At 42.5% G+C, this 10,454-nt stretch overlaps 1 long non-coding RNA gene across 1 annotated transcript; it reads right to left on the reverse strand.

Annotated features, from left to right (window-relative positions):
* Positions 1–360: 360 nt before the first annotated feature.
* Positions 361–9,072, reverse strand: LOC112626937. The gene is made up of 5 exons (XR_003119990.1): positions 8,983–9,072; positions 5,286–5,351; positions 4,471–4,633; positions 1,344–1,414; positions 361–771 (listed from the first exon to the last, which is right to left on the reverse strand). It is a non-coding gene; the product is annotated as an uncharacterized LOC112626937 (long non-coding RNA).
* Positions 9,073–10,454: the final 1,382 nt, after the last annotated feature.

The raw sequence follows: 10,454 nt of genomic DNA on the forward strand, positions 1-10,454 counted from the left end.
TAAGGAAATAAGAATAGAAAAAGGAAGGAGAGCTATTAAGAGATTCCTTCCATCTTTGATCACAATGCTGGATCATGTAGTAAAGCCTGTATAAGTATAGGGAATGTGAAGTACAATTAGCAGTATATCATTCCTCCACGGAAGTTACACTGCTAGCAAAATGAATGCTCATCGCTTTTCCCCTACCCTGCCTAAATCATTAAATACTGTGGATTACTGTGCAAGTTTCCCCACCCCCTAAAACCATGAAAACCTTGTCCTATAAAAAGCTGGTTTCAGTGGCATTCTAGTCACTGACTCTCTGCTTGGTACTGTATGAAGATAACATTTCTCAAGATGACTGATTCAACAATGGTCAAATAACATTCAATATAGTTTCAGTGAGAAATACATGGGATCACATTCTGAGTCTGAAAGTCCGCACGACATCTTTAGCACATGTCAACCAGAACATCTTATTTGCTGGCTATATCAGAAAAGACAACTTGCTGTCTCTTCACTCAGATCTGCAGTTTTCCTTTTAACTCTCCACTTGTCTTCTTGTGAAATATGGGCCTGAAAGGACAACAGGGTCACATTTTCCTAAGACAGTATCTGTTTTGCAGAGTGTATGTCTGATGCTGGCACCACCCAGCAGCGGGAGACCTAGGTGCCGGAAGTCTGAAGTTCTGACGTTGCATTTTAAACCCCAAAGCTCAGTGGGTCTTCATCTTAGTTGCAGAGAACTCATCATCTTCATTTTTTTTTTTTTCTGGATGCAATAGTTGCCCCCTGCCAGACACGAGAACAAACAGAATGTGTTCTGTCTTTTCCAAGATTGCTTCATCAGCATGTATTTTCCACTTAAAGCTTTTCAGTATTTGACTTATACATTTATGAACACCCCCCAGTGGACTGTTCGGGTTTGGTTTAATCCCCAAGAAAACTGGCATTAAAATAGATCTTTTCCCAGCAATAATAATCTAATTTATGATAAATTATTCTATTCTCAGTACCTTTGAGACACATGAGAGCTTTTATGTAATAAAAAAACCATTTATTTCTGAATATTTTAATGCATGTTTCCATATTTTTCTCATTTTTAATGCAAGGGCCATTGACAGTATTGTAAGAGAATGTCTTTTAAAGCAACTTTATGGCAAATGTTCCAGTGAAATGGATGGCAGCATGCGTCATTGCAGAGCTGTACTGCTGAAAGGAGCAGGGCAGAGATGTTCTAATTCACATTTATGTGCATAAAAGGGTAACCTCTACAGAGAGAGACAATGGTATTGGGTAAATTGATAAGATATAGTAGACTTGGCTTCAGTTTGAGGCTCCATCCTTTGATTTGCTGTACATACTTAGTTATTGCGTGTCTCCTATGCCATGTCTGAAATATAGAAGGAACACATGCTGGAGAAGGCTATGACAACTATTGGGGAAAGAAAGTAAGTCAGAGCCTTAGGTGTTAACTGGAAAGAGAGACTGTTTTAAAAGGACAGAGAATCAAGGAGCAAATAGAATGTCTTTGGACAGAAATTAGACTACATACATATGTGTGTGTGTGTGTGTGTGTGTGTGTGTGTGTGTGTGTATTCACTGCAGCCTCAACCTCCCAGGCTCTAGCAATCCTTCTGCCTCCTCCTCCCAAGTAGCTGGGACTACAAGTGCGCTCCACCACGAGGGGCTAATTTAAAATTTTTTTTTTTTTTTTTTTAGAGACAGGGTCTCACTACGTTGCCCAGGCGGATCAGGAACTCCTGGGTTCAAACAATCCTCCCACACTGGCCTCTCAAAGTGCTGGGATTACAGGCATGAACCACTGGGCCCAGCCTATTTTGATTTTTCAAGCTTTCATTTCCAGAGCTGTTCATTTGGATGGGTGCCCACCATCTAAAAAGCTACTAGGATAGTGGTTGTTGACTGAGAAGGTAGAAGCAGGTTGTGGAAGTGGGAACGGTGTCTGAATCAAAATACACACATCCTTGGTTCTGTGATTTTAAAGCCATCTTGAGAAATCTCAGAAATGTAATTCTGATACTCTCCCTGATCAAGAGCCACTGCAGTAGTATGAGTTTGAGATTTAACCTCAATCATATATGCTTATAAGAGATACGAAAATGCATATTTGACATGAACAGAAACACACTTCTGAGATAAGAAGCCGAATCTTCACAAATGTCTTACTGATGCTTTTTGATAAAATGCTCTGTGCTTTTTTTTTTTTTTTTTTTTTTTTTTGAGATAGGGTCTCACTCTGTTGCCCAGGCTGGAGAGCAGTGGCACAATCATGACTCACTGCAGCCTCAACTTCCCTGGGCTCAGGTGATCCTCCCACCTCAGCCTCCCAAGTAGCTGTGCCTTGGAGAGTTTAGATAACCTGCTAAATGTTCACTCCTGTTGGGTGATGGTGCTGGGGTTTGAAGCTGAGGACTTCAGGTATGTTGTGTGGACTCTCCTCTGCTAGTAGCTGAGGGCTACCGATGTGGACTCTGCTTACTGGGCAGCTCAAAACGCTCCAAGGATTCTGATCTTAGAAAGTCTCCTGGGGGTTTGGGGAGAAGACAAGAGGTTGGGCTGGCTCCCAACCAAAAGCCTTGGAGACACTTTCAGGATAGTCTGGGAGCTGGGACCACAAAGAAGATAGACGAAAACAGGTAGCCGGGGACTGGGGATCCACAGCCGGGTGATGGGAGAAGAAATCCTGCTACAATATAGCTACTGGGAGCATGGCCTTGGGAGGTTGACTTCCTGGGTTTGAATCTCACCTTAACCACTTCCTAATTGTGAATTCATGGACACAGTTTCTCCAGCTGTGAAATGGGCTCATACAAGTAGCTGCCTCAAAGCATTGTGAGAATTAAGTGAGATATATAGAAAGTGCTTAGTAAGTATACATAGTGAGCCCAGCAATAAATATTTGCCGTTATTTCAGTAAAGGAGTTTTCGGATGAAGCTCTGAAGTCTTTCTGTTACCCTCATTGCTGCCTGCTTCCTACAAGTGTGGTGCATTGGCATGTTTGGAGTGTGTGAAGTGTGGACACGCTCATGAGCAAGCCAGCTTTGCCCTATGGGAAAAGGAATACATGTCAAAGGAATAATGCTATGACTTGTGACTTCTTCCTCAGGACATGAGAGGGTGTTGAGATAATTCACAGCTACTAAGCATCTCCTGGATGCTTGCCAGCACAAAATGTTGGGGTCAGCTGGACCTCCCTTTGCCCATGGTGAAGAAAGAGCACCTTTCTCGAGAGGAGGACTCTCCCCCAGGATACCACCCTGTGGGCATGGCATGAATGGTCTGGCATGGCAGGACGGACGAGCAGTGTACCCACCTGTCCCAGGTGGGCTGGAACGGTACCAAGGGTAGAGGGAGGATTGGAGAGCCACTGTTCATCATGGCCAAAGAGTGGGCTGTCCACTGCAGGTCGCAGAGGAAGAACACAGGGAGCTTCTTTGGGCTTCCTAAACAGAAACTAGTTCTATTTGCAATTCATTCATCCTTACTGCTCAGTCTTTGGAATGGACATTTACAAGCCAGAGATACTTGAGGGTGGTTTTCCCAGACTTGGTGCATCTCCTAGGAGGTGATCCTAGCTGGAGGTCAGGCCAGAATGACTCCCGGGAAGCCAATTTTATCCTGACCAGTGGGAGCCAAGGGAGCACTTCAGAATGAGAGCACTCCGTTGTTTTGTGGCGTGAAGGAGCAGTCAAGTAGGGTTGATTTGGGGCTGAAACTAAAGAGAAAGGAGGTTTGGGATCAGATCTTGTAAGATGGTCTCCCTTTTGTCCTGTTTCTCAATCATAGATTACGTGTTACAAACAGCCTGGACGCTGAGACTTGGAGCAGAGGAAAGCAGCTCCCTGGCTATTCCTGGCGAGAATTATAATAACTCACAGAGGAAGAGATTTTGTCTCACAACAGGGAGTCTCAAATTAGTCAAAGACTTGGAATGGTTTTCTGATAAATGAAATGTAATCAATTATGGTGACTTCTTTTGGGAATTTTATTGACTTACTCCTTCCTCCTTGTTTACTTTGGATTGCCACTTGGGTCAAGTGTGAAGTTGTTGATCTTACCCCATCAGCCTGGAATATGTGAGCACATCTGTGGCCATGACACAGAACACAAATGGCCTGATATAAAACGTGGTGCTAAGTAAACCACATAGTCAAAGAGGTACAAACTGACTATCATCTTGAGCCAACAGGAAGTGATTTTTTAAGTGATGGTTTGAAAAAGAATATGGCAGCACTAAATGTTGAAGCAACCGCAACTCTCCTTTATGGCTGGTGGGAATGTAAATAAATAAGAGCACTTTAGAAAACTGTTTGGCCATTTCTCCTAAGGTTGAACATGTGAATACCTTATGTTCCAGCAATTCCAGTCCTACGGCGTGTATCTGACAGAAATATATATGCGTACACAAGAGAGATGTACAAGAATGTTCATAGTTACACTACTCAAAAAAGCCAATATATAGACACCTGTTTTGCATAGCTTCAAAATCATCTTGTCCTGATTTTTGCAGGCATTTGTTTCTTGCAAGTATAGTCAGTGATGCCTTGCCTGGGGCCTGCACCATATTGATTTCCTGCAGTGCAGCTTCTTTGACTTGAGATTTTCCAGGACAACTCATGTATGTGTAATCTAGAAAAACAAGAGAATTTTGCTGGTGGCGTCGTCCTTGACCAATGCGGAGCAGGAGCAGATGGACAATGGACCAATGTTTCCATTGTCCATGTTTCCATGGTAACATGGCTGCTGTAAATGATCCTGCGGCTAATTTCAAGCTACCATTTAACACGTGGCCCACAACATTTCTGAATATTTTATCATTGGCTCTTATAAGCCGGTATGATCTGGCTCAGCATACTACCTGCTCTAACCAATAGCTGCCATGTGAGAAAGTGGTTCCAGTGTGTCCTGATCTTGGACTTTTTTTCAAGGGGAGCCAGAAATCTGGATTTGCATGTGAAAACTCCTGATTTTTAAATTATATCGACTAGTTCAAATTTTTCAAAAACACTTGACAAACCAGGAAAAAAAAAAAAAAAAAACTCAACCACATCTGCAAGCTAGATTTAGCCTATAAAATGCCAAAATTTTTTCCCCCCTTTGGTGTACAGACTAAACCTTTTGAGGAGGGTCTTTCAGTCTCAGTGACGAAGCACAGTTTTTTGCATAGACAGAGTTCAGGACTTAATCTGCATGGCCATATGGTGTTATGAACTCAGTCTTAACTGGGGATTGAGTAACTTGGGTTCTAGTCTCAGTTTTCTATGAAAATTACTTTACTTACCTGGACCTCAGTTTCCCCATATGCATTAAGACATCTTCTGAAGAAGTTCTTCTCATATCAGAAAACCTAGGATTATATGAGTATAAAATTATGTTAGGTGCTTCTTTGGGACTAAACTCCTCAGTGGTGCAGGGAGAATTGAAGGTTCTTGGTTGTTGGACAGAGATTCCAGGCTTGCAGGCTGCAGCTGTCTCTCCTTCCACTCCCTTCACTCATAAAAGAGAAGCTGTGGCTTTCCCCAAGCCATCGTTCTAACAATATCCATTTGACTGCTGGGGAAGCCCGGGCCTGATGCTTTGTGGTCCTCAGACTTCTTGAGAAAAAGTCCACTTTCTTAAAATAAAACATGATGTGGTAGGGAGACTTCAGCCCTGGCATTTGTTACCCTGGGCTTATGATGTGGCTCTGCCACTTCTTAACTAGGAACTTCATCCTTACTTTTGTCATAGGACTTCCTGCCTCACGGAAATTGCGACAAGAAGCATCCACTGTTTCAAGCGTCTAACATGGCCTCTGGCATATAGTGTGAAATGAACACTAATTACCACCATCCTTGTGATTTATCAAGGCGTTCACCTATGGAGAAGGGCTGGGTGGCCAGCAGCCCAAATAGTCATTAAAATTTGATCTTATGTCTCCTTGTGTTTAATTTGGTTCAATTTACTCTGATATTTTAGAGATTCTGCCAACATTAATATTTCTGCAAGATCCGGACAGGTCTGGACACAGAGATTCTGATCTAATCCAAATTTGTGGGCTGAGGAATGCTACCAGAGAGAGATGCTACTATATATTCTGCTGAAGAAGATTCACATAGCAGGAAGAAGATTTAAACTTTGATTATTTGAAGAGGCAATGAAGTAGTCTAGTCTGTGCTATTAATTTGTTTAAAGATAACATGTGCAAGTTCCCTAAAGACAGCATAAGTAACTATATATCAGAGTCTGAGACAAAGGGAAAAATCAGTAATACTGATCTTGCATTTATTTAAAATTTTGATATTTTGTGCATCATGGATTTTTCATTAATTTTGATTTATAAAATGTTGCATTCAACTCTTTTTTTCTTTTTCTTTTCTTTTTCTTTTTCTTTTCTTTTTTTTTAAGACAGAGTCTCACTCTGTTCCCTAGGCTGGAGTGCAGTGGTGCAATCTTGGCTCACTGCAACCTCTGCTTCCTGGGTTCAAGTGATTCTCATGTTTCGGCCTCCTGAGTAGCTGAGATTACAGACACGCACCCACCATGCACAGCTGATTTTTGTATTTTTAGTAGAGACAGGGTTTCCCATGTTGGCCGGGCTGGTCTTGAACTCCTGACCTTAGGTGAGCCGCCTGCCTCGGCCTCCCAAAGTGTTGGGATTACAGGCGTGAGCCACTATGCCTGGCCCCTAATTCTCACTTTAATCTTACTGTGCTAAGCAGCTTGATATGTGACTAGGCTTCTCTGGGATTCTGTTTCTTTGATTTTAAAATAACGTATAAATATATTTATACTTTTTGCAAAATTATTTTTGAATACCTAAATGCTTTCTAAAATTATTACATTAAAATTTCATTTTAATTACTGATTTTTTTTTTTCTTTTTGCATCGCCTGTAAGTACAAGGACAATTAGTAAGAGTGTTTGGTTGCAAACAACAGAATTCTCTGTAGCTACATCAATTGTAGTGACTGAACTGTATTGGTTTTTACACAGAGTACCTAGGACAGTTGGACAATCAGGCTTGGAGGCTACTGAGCTGGATACCTTAATTATTGCTCCAGGAGAGTCTCTGCTGTTATAGCACAGCAGGGGAACTACCACTGGAACCACCACAACCTTGGACTCTGCAAACTAAGTGTCTCTCTGTCACCCTCATCAGAATTCCTCCACTCTGCACTCTTTCTTACGCAACGCTCTCCTACAATCAAAGTCTGGCACGGTCTATCTGAAGAGGCCAGGGCCCTGCTTGTGTCCAGCTATAGACAACTTAGGAAAGTGAGTTTCTGGCTTCTTCCTGGAGAAGTGGGATTCATAAATCTGGACATCTTCAAACCAAGGAAGGGTACTGAGAAATTGCTAGGCAGCCGGATGACTAGAGCTCATATGAGTGCATTTTTTTCTGGATAACTTTGCAGGGTGCCACGTGTAATTGTGCAAGCGGTACAATATATACAGGCCCCACTGCCATGGGGTCATTTCTGCTGGTTCAGGCAGTATCATGGGCGTGTGTGCAAATATGAGGACAAGGGACTAAATGCACATGTGGAGAATCACTCTCCTCTTCCCTGAAACCCCTTTCCCCTGCCCCTCCTGGGAGAAAGGTTGGAAGCAAAAGTGTTTGTGAAGATTCAGGCTGAGATGCTTACTTCTGGTGTCCCCATCGCTCACTTGAACCCGTAGATTTCCCCCATTTCCTTACCGTAATCTGCTAATAACGTGACTGTCCTGCCCCACGGGATGCTCTCTGGACTCATTAAGTCTGAAAATGCTTGGGAAATGCATCTGCCAAAGCCTACAGCCAACTGTCATTATTATCATCTGCTTACAGACGCTCTCCCAGGCAGCAAAATATTTTCAAGCTCTAAAATCCTGGCCCTAGCCCATCCCTTTATTTTCATCTTACCTAGCCTGGGTAGATTCTCTGTAGGACACACAGACTCAAAATCAATGTCCCATCTGTCTCTTGTTTACAGCTTATCAGGTGCCCAGGGCACCAACACAAGGAGGTGTGTTGTGAAATGAAACAGTGAATTCCCTGGGAGTGTTTCCTCTTCTGAACTGATTTAACTTTAGCTCTCTGAAGCTTTCTCCTCCTTTGGCTTCTGAGAATGGTGTGCTGGTTTGAGAAGCAAGAACTTTTCATTGGCATAGCTATTAATATTGACTAATATGGACTTCTTGTGCTTTGCTCCAGTTTGAAATTTATAAAGATGGCTGCCTCATTGCATGTGTGTGTGTCTGTGTGTGTGTGCATGTGTGCGTGTGTAATTGCTTTGCTCCTTCTTTTGCATGTGAGTAGATCGAGCTTAAGGATCAGGACTCATCTCTGTCTCCCCACAACAATGCCTCAAAAAGGGGAGGGGGTCATGAATGTTTCAAAAGTAACTTACATTTTTTATGCATAAATCTTCTTTTGCTCCTTCTTTCCTTTCTTCCTTCCTTACTTCTTTCTTTCCTTCCTTTCTCTTCTCTCTCTCCAATCTGTTTCCTCTTCGTCTCCCTTTGCCTCATCCATGCCCCATTCTTTCTCCCCCAACTCCAGGACTGTGTGACTTTTCTCTTTGACCTTTTATCCTCACTGCTTCTTTGGCTATGATTTGAATCTGGGTCACTAGAATAAGTATGTCCTCCCTTTCGTGTAGACTATACAGGTTGACTGCTTTGTAGATTTTGGCATTTTGTAGGGCATCATATGGATGCAATTTTTCTGGATAACTTAGCAGGGTCCCACATATAGTTGTGCAAATTGTATACTGCACACAGACCCCTGCCAAGTGAGCAAATAGGGTAAAAATCTAACCCATGCTACTGTCTCCAAACTGTGTATCCTGGGCAAGTGCTACATCCACTGAAGGAAAAGTCATGCTTTTGTAATTTGGTGACTAATCATGGCTCAGTCCTAGCAACTAATTATGCACACACAAATAGGCACTGAATAATTGTTTACCACACCACATTCCCTCAAGTCATCTGAATTTACATACTCTCAAAACTCACATGGCTTCCAGCGGTGCACATCCCCAAATTCCCTTCCAAGGCAAGTTGGTGGTCGAAAATCACACTGCTGTTATTTCACCCCCATCACATTTCATCATATGTGAGTTGGTTTTTCTACAGAAACGATGTGACAAGCAGTGATTATATCCTGAGGGTGACATCACAATCACCTATTTAAGCTATTATATTGTTGAAAATTGTTTATTGCGAAGGAAAGATATAAGAAAACCCTATTTTTCTATATTACTATTTAAACAATCATAAAAACAATAATCCTAAGTAAAATGTTATTTTGGAAAGATTGTATAATTTGAAAGAGGCTGGCCTTCAAAAGAGTAGCAGGTTTAATTAGGAGAGCAGAAGGAGGCAATCAAAACCTCTGTGGGGATGCTGATATACTCCACAGGTGTAAGATTCTGACAAATTTCAGAGGATGCCAACTAGGTTCTTTGTTTAATTTAATTTCATTGCAAACCCCAGGGTAGTTAAATCTCTAGAACTGTTCTTAGATTTATTAAACTTAATACAGCTTATTTCTTGGCTTACAAAAGGGACCAAGAAAGGAGAGGGAATAACACTTTTCAAATGAGGTAAATAGGCAAGAGTTGGAAGAAACTAGGAAGATAATTGAAATGCATGTCTCACCATGCATGAGAAGGAAATTAGCTAGCATGGAAATAGCTGAAGTGGAAGCAGTGAGTGTACACGCTCCTCATGAAGTTAGCAGGGCATATTAGTCCTTCTCACACTGCTATCAAGAACTACCTGAGACTGGGTAATTTATGAAGAAAAGAGTTTAATTGACTCACGGTTCCACAGGCTGTGCAGGAGGCATGGCTGGGGAGGCCTCAGGAAACTCACAGTCATGGCAGAAGGTGAAGGGGAAGCAAGCACCTTCTTCACATGGCAAAGAAGGAAAGACAGAGAGAGAGAGAGAGACAGTAAATAAGGAAGTGCTGCACACTTTCAAACAACCAGATCTCGTGAGAGCTCACTCACTATCATGAGAGCCGCAAGGGGGAAATCTACCTCCATGATCCAGTAACCTCCCTCCAGGTCCCTCCCCCAACACTGAGGACTACAATTCAACATGAGATTTGGGTGTGAACACGGAGCCAAACCATATCACAGAGGAGACCATGTAAGGCCCTGGAGAACATGTGGGGCTGGGAAGGGCACAGGTGTAATGTGCTGGGACTGATGTTTCTGAAAGGACCAGTCTGGCTGCTGTGTTTGTCAGGGATCAAGGTGGAATGTGAGCAATGTACTTGATTATAGCAGAACCCAGAATATGAACTGGGTTATATTCTGGACAAATTTTAAAGGTAGAACCATCAACGTTAGCTCACGGTTAGTGGTACCTTTGACCCAATGGATTGGTTGACTACGGAGGAGTAGAAGGGAAAGTAAGGAGGAAGCTCCCTGGCTGGGCTTCATGGAAAATGCTGAGGAGTAGAGTTCTTCGCTCAGGG

Source organism: Theropithecus gelada, chromosome 6 (genome assembly GCF_003255815.1).
Source record: "Theropithecus gelada isolate Dixy chromosome 6, Tgel_1.0, whole genome shotgun sequence".
NCBI lineage: Eukaryota > Metazoa > Chordata > Mammalia > Primates > Cercopithecidae > Theropithecus > Theropithecus gelada.